This window comes from Oreochromis niloticus, linkage group LG16 (genome assembly GCF_001858045.2).
Source record: "Oreochromis niloticus isolate F11D_XX linkage group LG16, O_niloticus_UMD_NMBU, whole genome shotgun sequence".
NCBI classification, from domain to species: domain Eukaryota; kingdom Metazoa; phylum Chordata; class Actinopteri; order Cichliformes; family Cichlidae; genus Oreochromis; species Oreochromis niloticus.
In genome coordinates, this window is record NC_031987.2 from 1,655,911 (window position 1) to 1,670,525 (window position 14,615).

General features: G+C 41.2%; 1 long non-coding RNA gene across 1 annotated transcript; it reads left to right on the forward strand.

Annotated features, from left to right (window-relative positions):
* The first annotated feature begins 997 nt into the window (after positions 1 to 997).
* LOC109197371 (uncharacterized) lies at positions 998 to 9,787 on the forward strand. The gene is made up of 3 exons (XR_002058490.2): positions 998 to 3,426; positions 6,262 to 6,376; positions 9,194 to 9,787. It is a non-coding gene; the product is annotated as an uncharacterized LOC109197371 (long non-coding RNA).
* Positions 9,788 to 14,615: the final 4,828 nt, after the last annotated feature.

The window sequence follows — 14,615 nt, forward strand, 5'->3', positions numbered from 1 at the left end:
TGTTAGGAGTCAGTCAAGAGGCTCTAGACCACACTGAGACAGGATGGTGTGACCTCAGGCAAATCTGCCAGACGCCAACTGTGAGAGAAATTAGGTATGATATGTGATCAATAAGGACGGTGTGAGTCTGTTTGAAATCGAGCTGCCAGACTCTATGAATCCTCTGCAGTTCGTTGTGCCTTATAATGTTATAGCAACTCACTATAGATCAAAGCATCTCTAACATATGCATGTTATATATATGTGCTCTAGTCCTAATACTCCATGAGCATCATTAGCATTTGCATGTTCAAATAATCCCAATTAACAGTGCTAATGTTGGAGTATTACGAGCAGCTATGCTGGTGTGTTCTGACTGTAGTATAATATCTGCACGGAGGCTCGTCAGACTCATTCTCGTGTTTGTTGTTACTGGTGTGGCCTACAGGGGGCAGTAAGCCACCAGAAACAGACATCTCTGCAGTCAGAACCAAGGAGAAGTAAGGACAAGCAGTATCTGTCTGCTCCTCCCTCGCTCTCCTTCTCTGTCACACAGCCACACAGGAAAATGACTCGTATGAGGCAAAAGAGAAAAAAATCTGCATTCATTGTTAGTTTAGGGGCTCATTTAATACTGCCTGAGATGAAGCCCCTCTCAAATGCTAACCTGTTAAGTAAACAATCAATGGGTGAATGAGGGAAGGGAAAAGCTGCCCTCATTTTGCCTTGTTTGGGAAACAAGGGGATCCAATAAAGGCTGCAGACACAAGGTGGGACTGCAATTAATATTCCTGTGCTGAGAAGTGGGCTTGATTTTAGGCTGGTCACGAGGACCTGCAGGCTGCCTCTCGCTCTCTCTCTGCCTCCGCTTCACACAAGTCAGATAATTACCTATTTAGATTTCACCCTGACAGCCTTTCTACCACAAGTGAAGAAGAGCCCCAGTGTGTGAGTGATGGTGAGAGGGCAGGGTGAGGCTGAGCAGGGATGAAATTCATACGCCGTCTTTCCCGCACATGTAAAAAAACGGCGGAGGCGGTTTCTATAGTTGGGAAGTGTTTTAGACGATATTTGTTTTCCACTAAAAGACAGCTAACAGATGTACTTTGATGAGCAGAGCGCCAGCCTGACCAATTGGATGTTGATGTCCTTTGGCTGATTCATCTAAATCAGTGGAAAAGGAGGGGACATTTGTTTTCAGCGGAGAGGGCTATTTATCAGCAGTGATTGATATCCAGCAACACCGGACCGCCTCAGGCTGCAGCCATCCATCCGCTGCCAATCACCGAGGTTTGCCAGAGAAATTCACAGCACCTTCAGCGGTGCAGCCGGTCTGCTGTACAGGCACACACTGGGGACGCCGCGTTCATACATTTCATTCACGGAGATGGAAAACTGTGGCATATATAAACACACAGCACTGAATTATTAGCGCTGCTTACATTTATGGTGAATTCGATTGAAAGAAGCACAACAAACAGGACCTCTCTGTGTCTTTGGAGGACTGAGTGAGGCCAGTCCAGTGTTTTTCAAACTGGTTGGCACGAGTCAAGACCGCTAACTTCAAGAAAGAGTACAATCACTTTGTATCACAATGACTGTTTGCATGCTGGCCATGCTGCCTGCTCGCCACCGTTAGCTAAAGAGGAAAAAGAAGAAAGGAGCCTTTTGAAATCCTGCCTGTGTGTACTCGGCTCTCCTGTGGTTATCTGGCCTGGTCCTCTCCGTTTTTCTCCTGTTTGTATGTCTGCTCACTGCTGTGCACATGTGAGCAGCATTTTGCTGTTAAACTAGCACTTTCTTTAAGGTGACTGGTATCTGCATTTTTTACTTTGGCTTAATTGCTTAGCTGGAATACAAATATTTAAGTATGGAGCTGCGTATACATGTCCATGTAACTGTTATCGCTCTCCTGTCATGCACACTTGAGGTCCTGCTTTGTTGGTCTTATTACGTTAAAAACTGTCTCAGTGGTGCGTCGTCCTCACTGACAGGTCCGGAGTGCCAACAGAGCAGTCTAAGGAACGCTGCTTTAAACTTGTTAGAGCAGCAATGCAGACAGTGTTATGGATGCAGGCTTAACTTGGACCGGATGGAAGTGTGTGCTTGTTACATTGATTAGAGCTTAGGAACAGAAGGGATTACATCTCAAGAGGAGTCCTGAATTGATTTTGGCCTTCGCTGTGCATGTTGTTAATGACTGAGAACTTTCAGTTTGTCAGTAAAAACAACAGGGCGGTTAAAATTAAAGACAAATAATGCTAACGCTGAGAGCGCTAACATGAATGTTTCAGCCTTCTGAAAGTGACTTCTGCACACGATTCAGGAGCTCGTAGAACCACATTTAGCAGCCATAACTCTTTCTTTTTCACTCTCTCGCGTTGCTGTGGAGGAGTTTGGGTCCACTCTTCAGTTCACTGAAGGTCTCAGCACAGCGTCTCAGCTAGGATGAGGCCTGGACTTTGGACCATTGCAGGTGATGCTTTTCTTTTCCAGCCGTTCTGTGTTTGGGTTCATTGTCCTGTTGGTTGAATGAGTTCAGACTTTGGCTGTCGGCCTCACATTTGACTCTAAAATTCTTTGGTGTGCAGACGAGTCCACGGCCGACTCAACGACTGCACGGTGCCCGGGTTCTGTGGCCCTCCACCCCCGGCCGATCGTTTGTGCCCATGCGCTGTGTTTGCTGTTCGTCAAACATGGCTTTATGCATTATTACCAAAAGTCTCCCCTTTGGTCTTGTCTGCTCAGAGGACATTGTTCCAGAAGTTTTTACTTTGTTTCAGATGCAACTTTGCAAATCTCCAATGTGCTGCCATGTTCTTTTTACAGAGGAGACGATGTTTTTCCTGACTAACTTCTGGTGTTCACACATATCGATGTTGGTGCTAAGATGTCCAATAAAAACTTTCTTTTCATATGACTGCATCTTGAGCTGCAGGTAAATAGATTCTCACAAGATCCATATAATGACATGCTACCCTCATGTGCTCACACTGATGCTAATATGCACCAACTGCCTGCTTTCTTTCAAACCTCCTGAGGCTGTCTTGGTTTCCTCTTTGGCTCCTAAAGTTTACTCACAGTAGGCACGGTTGCCTTGTACCATGCCTGAGCACGATTAGCTGCTCACACTGTGCGTAACGATCCAGGCCAAGCATGCTTCAGTTTGTCTCAGCATCTCACCCTCTCACATTTGTTCTCTGTCGCTTCCTAAAGCAGTCTTGCAGAGCACACTGGGATCTTGTTCATTTTGTAGACTGAGGCCATTTGTAGAAGCTATGACACACGCTGTCCTCTCACATGCCTTACAGAGTTTACTAATTACATATATTTCTGTTTTTGGTGTTTTGGAGTTCTGTGTTAGGGTGCAGATAGCAACCAGTCCAACAGCACCCAGGCCCAGCTCCTCAAACCAGTCAAATCAACTGGATCTGAAACCTGCACGAGGTAAAGGACTCTGCAGTGCTACAGCGCTATCATTTCACATGGTTATCTTATTGAGAAGTTAGCTATGCTCTGAAAACACTCCCAGGTTAGCTGTTAGGTGTAACGTCACAATGATCGATGATGCAAAACCTTTTCACTGGATGGAAAAATATTAATTAAACGTGAGAAAACTGAACTGTTTTAAAGTTTAAGGCTACCAGAATGTATTATGTATGTTATTAAACTATCAAATATACCAAGTGCATTTCCCTCCTCATGAAACACTAACAGAGCGTGCATGCAGTCTCTGTTAGACAGATCTATGCACGGTATTTCAGCATCGCCACCTGCAGATAAGACAGATTATGTGACACCCGATGCCAGCTCTGTATACTGCATCACCGCTGTGCATAAATATGTGCACATGTGCATGTGTGTCCTTATGCATATGCGATGGATAAAACTGGAGGCACCGTAGTGCTACAAGAGGCCAAGAATGATCTCACTAATATATTCCTACCACTAAGAGTGTTTTATTCACATGGTCCAGTGCGTACAATATAACCACACGTAACAACAAACGAATAGATTTGCTACTAACAAACCAGCCGCGGATGACTCCGGGGATCCTGTGGCACAGTTTAGGTAAAGTTGGTATGCAACAGTAAATTTAATCATTGTCAAATAATGTGAGTTGGCTGCTGTTTACCAGATGTCATTTCATATTCAGAGCGAATCCCATCACGGAGATACAACAAACATTTAGTCCCATTAATGTATCTTTGATATAATAAAGCACTGTGGGAAATATACAAATACAATATACAAACACACTGCCTGTGTCGTTCCTTTGAAAGTGCTTATTACGGTTTATTCGAGTTGTGGAAACTGAGCTGTTGTAATATTGTAATATAGGTAATATTGCACAGACCTGCTGGTGCTCTGGGACAGGGAGGCGTGTCAACTGCAGGGAAACTCTTTCTCTTGTTTTTAATAGCGCATAACTGATTAATTTAGCTTTCATAGTAAATAAATTCAAATGAGCCCATCAAGTTTGCATGAAGTATATTCATAAGTTACATCTCCAGCCTTCAGGCAGAGACTCAGTGAAGCGGCTGGCCCAGTGGCTCTGACTGACTGTCTGCCCTGATAAAGAGATGCATGAAAGATAGATAAACAAGTTTAAACTGCCAGTGGAGTTGTATCATGACACTTTTGATATAATTTAAAATTCTCAAAGACAGCTCAAAAGCTTATGTTTCACCAGTATCCCAAAATGATATTAAATTGGCTTTTTACCCAGTTTTGTTTAATGACTTTGCTCGAAATGTCACACAGAGTTCGACAGCTGGACACGGAGGCGTTCGTTTCTTTTTAGAATAGATCTGTAGAGAGACTCTCTAACTCATCTGCTTTTGTTTGTTTGTTTGTTTGTTACCAGATTCTGTTGATTAAGAATCAAGTATGTGGATATTAATTCAGTTCTGTACCTGCACCAGTCTGTTCACACTGGAGCGTGCAGTAGTTTCCAACATTAAAATGTAAATGATCCAGTCACTGTTAGATGCTTTGTTCTGAGCGTGTGTGTGTGCAACAGTATCACGGGCCTCTCCTCAACACTTCAGCTCAAAGTCATTCATATGTGCACAAACTGTGGGCCTAACAGCAGTCCTTGATGTGCGCCCATTGTATATCAATAGGCAGTGACTCACAGAAATCTGCACGTTCAGGTGACGTTTAAATAAAAATCAGTGAAACAATAAATAAATCTGAGCCAATATCATTTTTATTCCCTTCAGTTTGAACTGAGGCAGCAGAACGTTAAATATAGCGTTAGTGTTATGAGTAAATGAAGTTTACTGCAGAGGACAGAGCAGTGTGGATGTTTTTGATCTGCGCTGACAGTAAATAGCTGACGAGATTCAGTGACAGTACAAAACTGTGCAGCACGTGGAATAATTTCTTTTGTTAGCACAGATACTTTCTATTCTGCAGAAACGAGAAAAAATCTGCTTCCTTTTAAGAAGCAGCTACAGCCTCTAAATGACGGCTATTATTTCCTCCTTTGATTTAAAAAAAATACCCATTTCATTTCTCGTAGCTTCAAGCAGCAATTTAATGAGAGTTATTCTACAGTAGAGAAAGGTGTGGGTTTTTTATTATGTCTTGATACAGAAAACCTTGAACTGAAAGAGAGTATACTTTCTTTTTCACAGGACTGTGTAAAAGGTGTGGACTGTACAGGCACTTCATTTTTGATCCATCAAGCGCGTCCAGCCTTTATGCTTTTGTGCCGTTTGGTATAATACAGCCGACGTTATAGACACACACACACATCATATATATGTACTGGAAGTTTAGAGCGTTGTCTTTGGCTTCATTCTTATCTTTTGAACGAGGCTGCAAACATCATTTATCCCTTGATAAAATGTCTCTGGCATTAACAGGGTAGAAACAAACAGTGAGCAGGTAATTCTCTTTGCTCTGCCTGTATCCAAACATAAAACAAACAAAGGAAGAAACTGCCTGCTCAGAATTCATGCACAGCCCTCCCGCGCCGTCGCTGCGCGTCATTTTCTATATGAAACTGACATGAAGCAAAGTTCTTATTCTCAGTGCGACGAATGTTTAGTGTCCCGAGCTGCATTTAGAAAAGGAATCAAAAAGCTACAAAACATCAAGGTTTTCTTCACAGAGCTGCTTATTTTAGCTAACTTCAGGTCCTGAAAGCAAACGCTGCATGCAAACCGCTGTTTCTGTCTGTCAGCAGGATTTGAAAAATATTCCCCAAACTGTGACAATCAGTCGTTAATTGTACACTAATTGTGTATATTTTTGTCCTTTTGGTGTGCAAAGATGAAATGAAGACGAGGACAGAGCAGTGCTGCGGTGCGTCCCTGTAAACGGTGACCACACCAGCACAGAGATGGCGCCCCTGCAGCCTGCACCTGTACCACAGTCGTCTCTTCAGGTAGAAGACTTTGAGTATCATATACGGTCAGAGGATGATGATGATGAGAAGTTACAAGTTCTTATGAAATTTAGCAGCTAGCATCACTTTCCCTGCAACCTGCACATATCTGCAAATGTAAAGTGGGCCTGACTGCAGGTCCTCAGTTAAAAGAGATCAGAATAACTCACTGGGTCGCTGACTTTATAACACCCGAGTGCACAAACCTCATAGATTGTGTTCCAGTTACACAGTTTTACTCTTTTTGTACAGAAATGAGTTTTTGTGTCCGTTATGTCACTTTGTGTCCCAGTGTTCCCACCATGAACCCGTCTGCCACATTTATATTAGAAGCTGGTGTTGAGTGAGACAGCTGTGTGACGCAGTTTGTTGTGGATCATTCAAACAGCATCTGTCAGATTCTGCTTTTACTTACATTTTAATGGGCCGGCGCTTCCATTCCCGTCCACATTACATTAGCTGAGCGCGCCGTGCTTCAAAGTCAATGAGACGAACGCTGAGCTGGAGCGCCGTTACAGGTAATGGCAAATGTACAACACCTACAGTTCCCCTGAAGTGTCCTTTGTACGACATCTGTTTACGTCTGGATCAGAATGGCGTGACTGTCTGTTACAGCGGCGTAATTAACGGTATAGACGGGCACGCGCAAATGCTCGTAGCTTATTTCAGATATGTCACGAGGACAGGAGCTTTCAAGGACTTTGAGAACGATTTGTCATTATATGATCAATTTATAGCTGCAGGAAACTACAGAGGAAACTGAATTTCACCCACTTCCAGCCGAGATTACATTTTTCCGGGTGCATTATAATGACAGATCGCTTCTTTTTATTGCACAGTAGATTAATTCAAATACGTACGATCTGTAAAACACCTTGCCACACCGACCTTATGCAGTTTCTGCTTAAATGAGGATTTATGCACAGCTTTGCTGTCCCGAGGTTATCCCTCTCCTTTTGCCTCCGGTGCGGTGTACCTCGCATTAATTCTACCAGTGATGAATATATTCTTTAGTTTTCGTGGCCGTGTGGGGAGAACTGTTTCCTGACTGTTTCCAAAGAAGTCTAGCTTCACGTTTAGATGGTAGTTTCATATGACACCACTCAGTGTAACGCCACTATCTCAGTAAGACCAGCCACCTGGCATCGCGTCACTGTACAGGGAATAAATATATGCTTTTGTAAGCTGTGTTTTTATTTATTTATTTATTAAAAAATCAGCAACTATGGAAATTAATCTTCACTAGTATATTGGATTTATCCAGTCTCTTCTGTGCTGTGAAAACTAATTTCATTTCATTTTAATTTGTTAGGAAAGATCATAAACGGTTGATGTGGACAGTGGCTTTTTAATCAAATCCCTTCTGGGGATGGAGAAAGTTTTGAATGCACAGCAGAAGGTGGTGTTTGATGGATGCATGAGCCCTCCAGTGATGTGAGCACTGACTGCTGGACCATAGAAGTAAAAACGGTGCAGTTTGTTTTTGTGTGTGCATGCTGTCCCTGCATGCACATATACATGAGTACATATGCACTAAACACTGGATGCTTCTGCTAACTGCTGAACCAAAGAATGCTGAGGAGAATGCCTTTGAGATGTGTTCATGTGCCAGAGCTGCAGCAGACAAAGTGCTTGGCTGATACAATAATTAGTTTTGTTTGTGTAAATAGCATTAATTTTTCTAATTTATGTGGAAGTTGTTGTTTTCCTTTTTGCATAGTTAATTGAGTTGGCACCAAACTCTCTGTTCTCCACACAAAGAAGAGAGAAACATCTTAGTTTCCACATAAGACTCGTGTGCTTCGGCTAACCCGCGTCGAAAGGGGAAAAGCTCAGTTTTGCCAGCTGATGTAAACAGAATGATGTTAAAAGAAGGAGTGATTTAGCATAAGGTTTAACTGTATGGATGCAGATTACTGACAGAAACTTTGCTCGTCCAAAGTTGTCTACATTTAAAGGCGTTAAGGACAAAATCCAATCCCGAGAGAATGAAAACGTTTAGAGCTTTTTTACTTATTTGAAGAGTTTCAATTTTCACTTTCTGAGGAATTCTCAGTTGATTTCGGAGAGAATGGGCTTTCACTCAGAGCTGCGTGGGGTGAGGACAGTATTGATGCTGCCTGCTCTCACCGAGGAGCTTCCTGAAAGCAGGAGGGGTAGATACGACTGATTGAGAGCAGAGACACCTCATGATAGCTTATCCAAAGGTGAGCTTCATACCACCCACCCACCCAGGGGAATGAGCTGTTTCCACTTAGATGTCTCCCCAGAGAAGGTGGCTGCACTGGGATACAACATCATTTAATCTTGCAGGGGTGGGATGAAGATGAGACACCTCCTCCCTCTGATCTTCATCCTCTAAATGAAGTGAGAGTGAAGATCATCATCATCACCTGAAACCATGTGGAGTCTAATAAATCAGACATTATGAACTTTGGCTCCTCCTTCCTGTCACTGTGCGAGGAAAAAACAGAAACGCATGAACTGCAGCTGTCATGTTGAGCTGCGTCTGATTGCTTTTGATTTTTTTCGGCTGTGCTTTGCAAAGAGGATATGAATGAGCTTCTGAATATTGGAGTTAATAATATTGAACTGCTTCAGCATCTACAACAGAATAGAAGAATAGAATAGCCCTTTACTGTCATTGTTCAATTATGGAAATAGAAGGAACTTTTTAAAAAATCGGAAAAGTACAATCTGAAGAGAAGGGATGAGATTTTTAATATTGCTACAGTAAAAATCAGTTTTTAACTATGTTGTCATTTAATGTTCTGTCGTTCTAACCAATCAAACTTAAAATATCCTCTTTATCTTCAGGTTTAGGTGACCTGTGTGAGAATTTGGCGTCTCTGCAGGTAACAGGAAGTGCTTGTATATAAAATGGATCCACTGATGTCTAAACGAATGGGCTCGGATGCTTTGGTGTTTAGAAGATGTCCTTGTGCCTGCAGAGCCGAGCAAAGAGGCCGGTGCAGGATTCACATCTCAGGGATTCAGCTGTGATCTGAATAGTGAAATACAAATCGATAAAGCACCTTATACCCGTACAGACAGCGCTTCACAGGGTGAGCTTTTTGTTCCTGTCTCTGTTTTCTGCACGGGGTTTTTATCAATAAGACGAGTGACACCAGCCCGAGGCTTTGATGAAGGGCGGCTCAGGAGGCCTTCTAATTTTAGGACAGTTAAAGAGTTCACGCTGATGCTACAGCACAGTTATATAAACAGGCCTGCTCTCTGTTATCATCTGTGTTTGAATATTGATCAGATTTTTTGTTTTGATTGCTTATTTTTGTGTTTTGATGGTTTGCCAAGTTAACATGAATAAAGAGAAGTTTGCATGAATTTAAATCTTTATGGATGTATATACGTGCATTTATGTTACAACTGGTTTCACATTTGTTTTAATTTGTGTAACTGTAATTGTTTCCTGTTTCCTGTCAGTCTGCCCCAGGGCAGCTGTGGCTACAACTGTAGCTTGCCTCCACCAGTGTGTGAATGTGTGTGTGAATGGGTGGATGACTGGGTATGTAAAGCGCTTTGGGGTCCTTAGGCGGGGCTAGTAAAAGCGCTATACAAATACAGGCCATTTACCATTTACCATTTTTTACCATCATGATGTCTGTATTGTAAGGGGAGAAAACATGCTAATTGGCCGTGGGTTGGTGTAAGAAGGGTACTGCATGCAGATGATTGGCTCCTACCTGAGGACCACACTAAGGAGCCAAGATGTCCTCCACCTGCAAGGCCTCTTCCTTCCCTTTCACCCCAGTCAGCCTGGTCAGTAGTAGTTTGTGTCTGGGAGGAAGCAGGGGTAAGGTGTTTTCTCCTGTTGTTGGTGTCACTGAGCTCCCGTGTTAGTTTTAAACAGGTCAGGTTGGGTCTTGTTTGTTTGGCCGTAGCACATTGTGATGTTATTTTACCCTCCTGGTTTTGTAAATCTACAGAACAATAAATACAGCATTGATCTTGTAATATTACCACTTAAAAAAATCAAAATAAATACCATACATGTTTTTTAGGGTAAGATGAACTTCCCAAACAGTTTCTCCCTGATCCTGAGATTAAAAATGTCTGTTTTTAAAAATATCAGATATATTGAAGTTTCACAGAAAAACAAAAACAAACAACAGATGAATGTACACAATAACAGCTCAACTGGAAACACATGGATCAGTTTCTTTTCCACAGACAAGAACCAGAGTTCAGTAATACAGCTTCACTAGTTTTCCCTTCTTGCTCATATATTTGAATAAAAGTCATTTTTATCCAGACACGCAGCCGTGTTCTCGTATATGACGTGAACCGGTGACTGTCTCAGACCCTGATGTTAGAGTTTAACAGCACAGCCACCAGAGAGAAGACGTCTGGGCACATTTTGTTGAAGTGTCTCTTAAAATAATGAGAGCGGAGAGAAGCTACGTCACATTTAGCAACGTGGTCTAAAATTCAGAGTTGGAGGATGAGATTTGTGTCAGGATGGTTGCTTGTAGTACCTTACCCTTAAATATTAGAATGAGCAGGTAGTGTCGTTCTGCCATCAGCATCAATAGATTATTTTTCATTAAATATTCAACCAGAAGCCACAAACCAAATCCGGTCTTGCAGGGATACAATTCAAAGGCTCTAAGATGCTACAGAGGAATACTCAGCTTTGACTGTGACGGTGTTTAATGTGGCACCAGAGGAGTGTGACAGTTTGGAAATGTGGAAGTATGTTTAGGGACCACGGTGCGTGATCTCAGTGAGGACTTTGACCAAATTATGTTGAAATGATCTAAAGCCAATAGGATGGGCTGATGGATGGATTTCTTCTAAAAAGCAAGTTCCTGTCATGAAAATAAAGTTATGTATTTGTTTCAGAGACTTTAAAAAGACGGCAGAACGCTTTGCTGTTCCAGCACTTTCAAATCCCATCTGCAGAAATCAAGGGTGACCTCCATTAGCTGCCGCTTGATGCTAAAGCAAAGCACTAAAGCAAAAATGTTGGACAAAAAAAGTGATAGTAATAGGAAACTGAACATCCAGAGACATCAGTGCTGATATTAAATGGGATATCTGGCTCTGTCCCAAGACTCACACTTGTGGTTTGTGGATTTTTTCCAGGTTCCGACCTGCGTCTCAGGTTTCTGGTAATTACCAACGATGTTAAAGTGATAAAGTGAGAGATGTGGAGGTTTTTCAGAACAGGCTGGGACGCTCCGGGACAATGAGATCAATCCATCCCTTGGGCAAAAGCACTACTCACTGTCACATGATTTTTTTTTCTTCTGGAAATACGATCGGCTATGAATAATACATATGTGCAATTACACTCTTTGAAAAACATCCAGCCGCGAGCTGCATGCATGTCTCACAGTTTATAGTTCAATGCACTTGAACCTAAATTCAGATTAACTTCTCTTTTTTTTTTTTTTGCATTTTACCTCATTTCTTCTGCGTTGCTGCAAACACATAAGCAAACACAGCTGTCAATCAGCTTTTTGCCCTTATGACCTCTGAGCTACAGTACATGGACTCAAAGACAAACATGGACTCAAAGACAAACATGGACTCAAAGACAAACATGGACTCAAAGACAGTCTTGTAAAAAGCACATGTCCCTGAGGTAATGATGGTGACAAACAACAGAGAAGGATCTGGAAGGCGCGGTCCTCTGGATGATGCCTCGTTGGTCCACGGGACAACAGCCAGGACCTTCAGCCTCACAGGGAGGAGGCTCTAACTCACAGTCTGATCGACTAAATATCAGAAGATTATCATAGATTCAATCTGAATTTGATTCCTTGATGAAAACAGTGTTTGTCCTGTCTTGATGCATTCTCAATCATCCAGGAAATAATAATAATAATAATAATAATAATAATAATAAATTTTATTTATGAGCGCCTTTCAAGTCACCCAAGGACACTTTACAATAGGATAAAACACTTAGTAAAACAATGACAGAATAAGAACAATAAAACAAAAGCACAAGCTAAAATTAACAAACAGTGGATTCGCAGTGAATATGCAGATTTGAACAGATGAGTTTTGAGTTGGGATTTAAACTGGGGGAGAGAACCAATGTTTCTTATTTCTGGGGGTAGAGAGTTCCACAGCCTGGGAGCAGAGCAGCTGAAAGCTCTGCTTCCCATGGTGGTGAGGCGGAAGGAAGGAACAGCAAGCTGGATAGAAGAGGAAGATCGAAGTGAACGGGCAGAACAGGTAGTGGTTAACAGGTCAGAAAGGTAAGGAGGAGCGAGCTTATGAATGGCCTTGAAGGTGAGCAGAAGAAGTTTGAATATTATCTGGAATTTCACAGGGAGCCAGTGAAGTTCCTGCACTGTAAAATGTAATTCTAGCTGTTTGTTATTTCAACATATTATTCTATATCAGTTTGACGATAGATGACTGAAGTTGTTGTTATAACATAGAATTACAAGTTAAAAACGTCCCAATTACACCAAAAAAAGCTAACTTGAAAACTCATGTCCAGCTAAATCAGAAACTTATGTGAACTTGACAATGCGGGTAAGTTGAGCACAGCAGGATTCAAAACTGCCTCACGTGACTGCTACCGAGGTGCATCATGGGGAATTGGCGGTTAACGACATGCTCACTTTACTTGGACGTTTTCTAATCGTCTTCTTTGGAATATGCTTTCAAGGTGAGTAACATTGGTTATAACTATAAGGAAAGAGAGCTACAAAAGTTGGAACATGTTTTGAATTTATGGCATGATGTGTGTTTTTCTCTTTTACCGAAATGTTTGCTTTAGCTAATGTAACTTTAGCCAACAAGGTCCAGCTTGTGTGTCATGACCAAACTTGACCTAATAAACTGACACATGGCCTTTTTTTATGGGTTTAATGTGGCGCTGAGCAAATCACAAGTATTGTGCCGCTAGCTTTAAGGTTGTGCACTCACCCTGTTGCGATATTAGCAAGCTAACTCAGCTAATTAATAAAGCTTATTTCATATTGTCTCTGTACTTGTAAATTTCTTTCAAGTTCACAGGCTGTTGTATTTTGGTGGAAGTTCATTTTGGCAATATTTCCAATAACTGGCTGGGTTCAAAAAGAATTTTTTGGCAGGACTCGGATGCTTGTTGTCATCTGTTTATCCCTATGTAATCACTTAAGTTGTTATTAACTGCTGCATGCTAAGCTGCAAGAGTGCACTGAGGACTGAGACAAAATATGGTCTACAAACCAGCATTATATTAGTTTTTATCAGATAGTCCTCCAGTGTGCTTATTTTTTGCTTTAATTATATTGTGCAGTTATTTGTTACCCTGAAATGCTTTATGCTTAACAACAGCTCACTATTTTGACTTATTTTTGAACTCTTGTGATCAGTATGACTAGTTTGTGTGAGTTTCCATACTAAAAGAGCTGTAGTGATAAAATAATTGGCATCAGAGACACTGATTTTTGGCATGGTATACTGCAGAAGTTTGTTTTTTTTTGCATAATTTACCTTTTAATTAAACTGCATTCTCTGTATTGTAACAAAACTAACATTGTTTATATGTCAGAAAATTAGCAAACATGAATAAATGGCGAAAACAATATAATTATAACATATATTTTTATTTTACTTATTTTAGGTCTGTGAAGCCAAACTTGATGCTGGGGATTTATTTTTGTCAGTGGAGTCAAATGGTAAGTTACAATTTGTGCATTTTGTCATACTGGAAACACCTCAGATTATATTGTAATTTAATAGCTCTGTAGAACAAATGATATAAAGATTGTAGTGTCAGGGTACTTCTTAAGAAGTAATATGGCACTGTTGATGATCACATGCAGGTGGCATAAACTAAATATTCAGACGTGTTACCAACAAATGATTCATTAACAAAAGCAATGGAGCAGACTGTTTAGGTTCTTGTGGTTGTAATAACATCCATAACTGCAAGTTTGTCATTAATTTATTTTCACAGGTCTAGATGATCACATCTGACTTTGTCATTTAAATGAGGTGGACTTGCAAACTTTGCGCTCTTTGGGGTAAATTGCTGTCCACTACATATACACAGAATCTGCACAGTATTTCAGATCTAAAAAGGGAGTATGTAATGGACTTGCTGGCTTTAATGTAAAAAGCCTGTTGTGTAACTTTAATGAGGCAGTTGGACTAAAACAGTATTGCTCATCAAGGTAAACATCTGAGGAATAAGGAAATTGTTACTTGTCCTTTTACTCAGTGTTCTTTTAATCGCACGTTTACTAAAGTTTTACATCACATAAGTCATTTT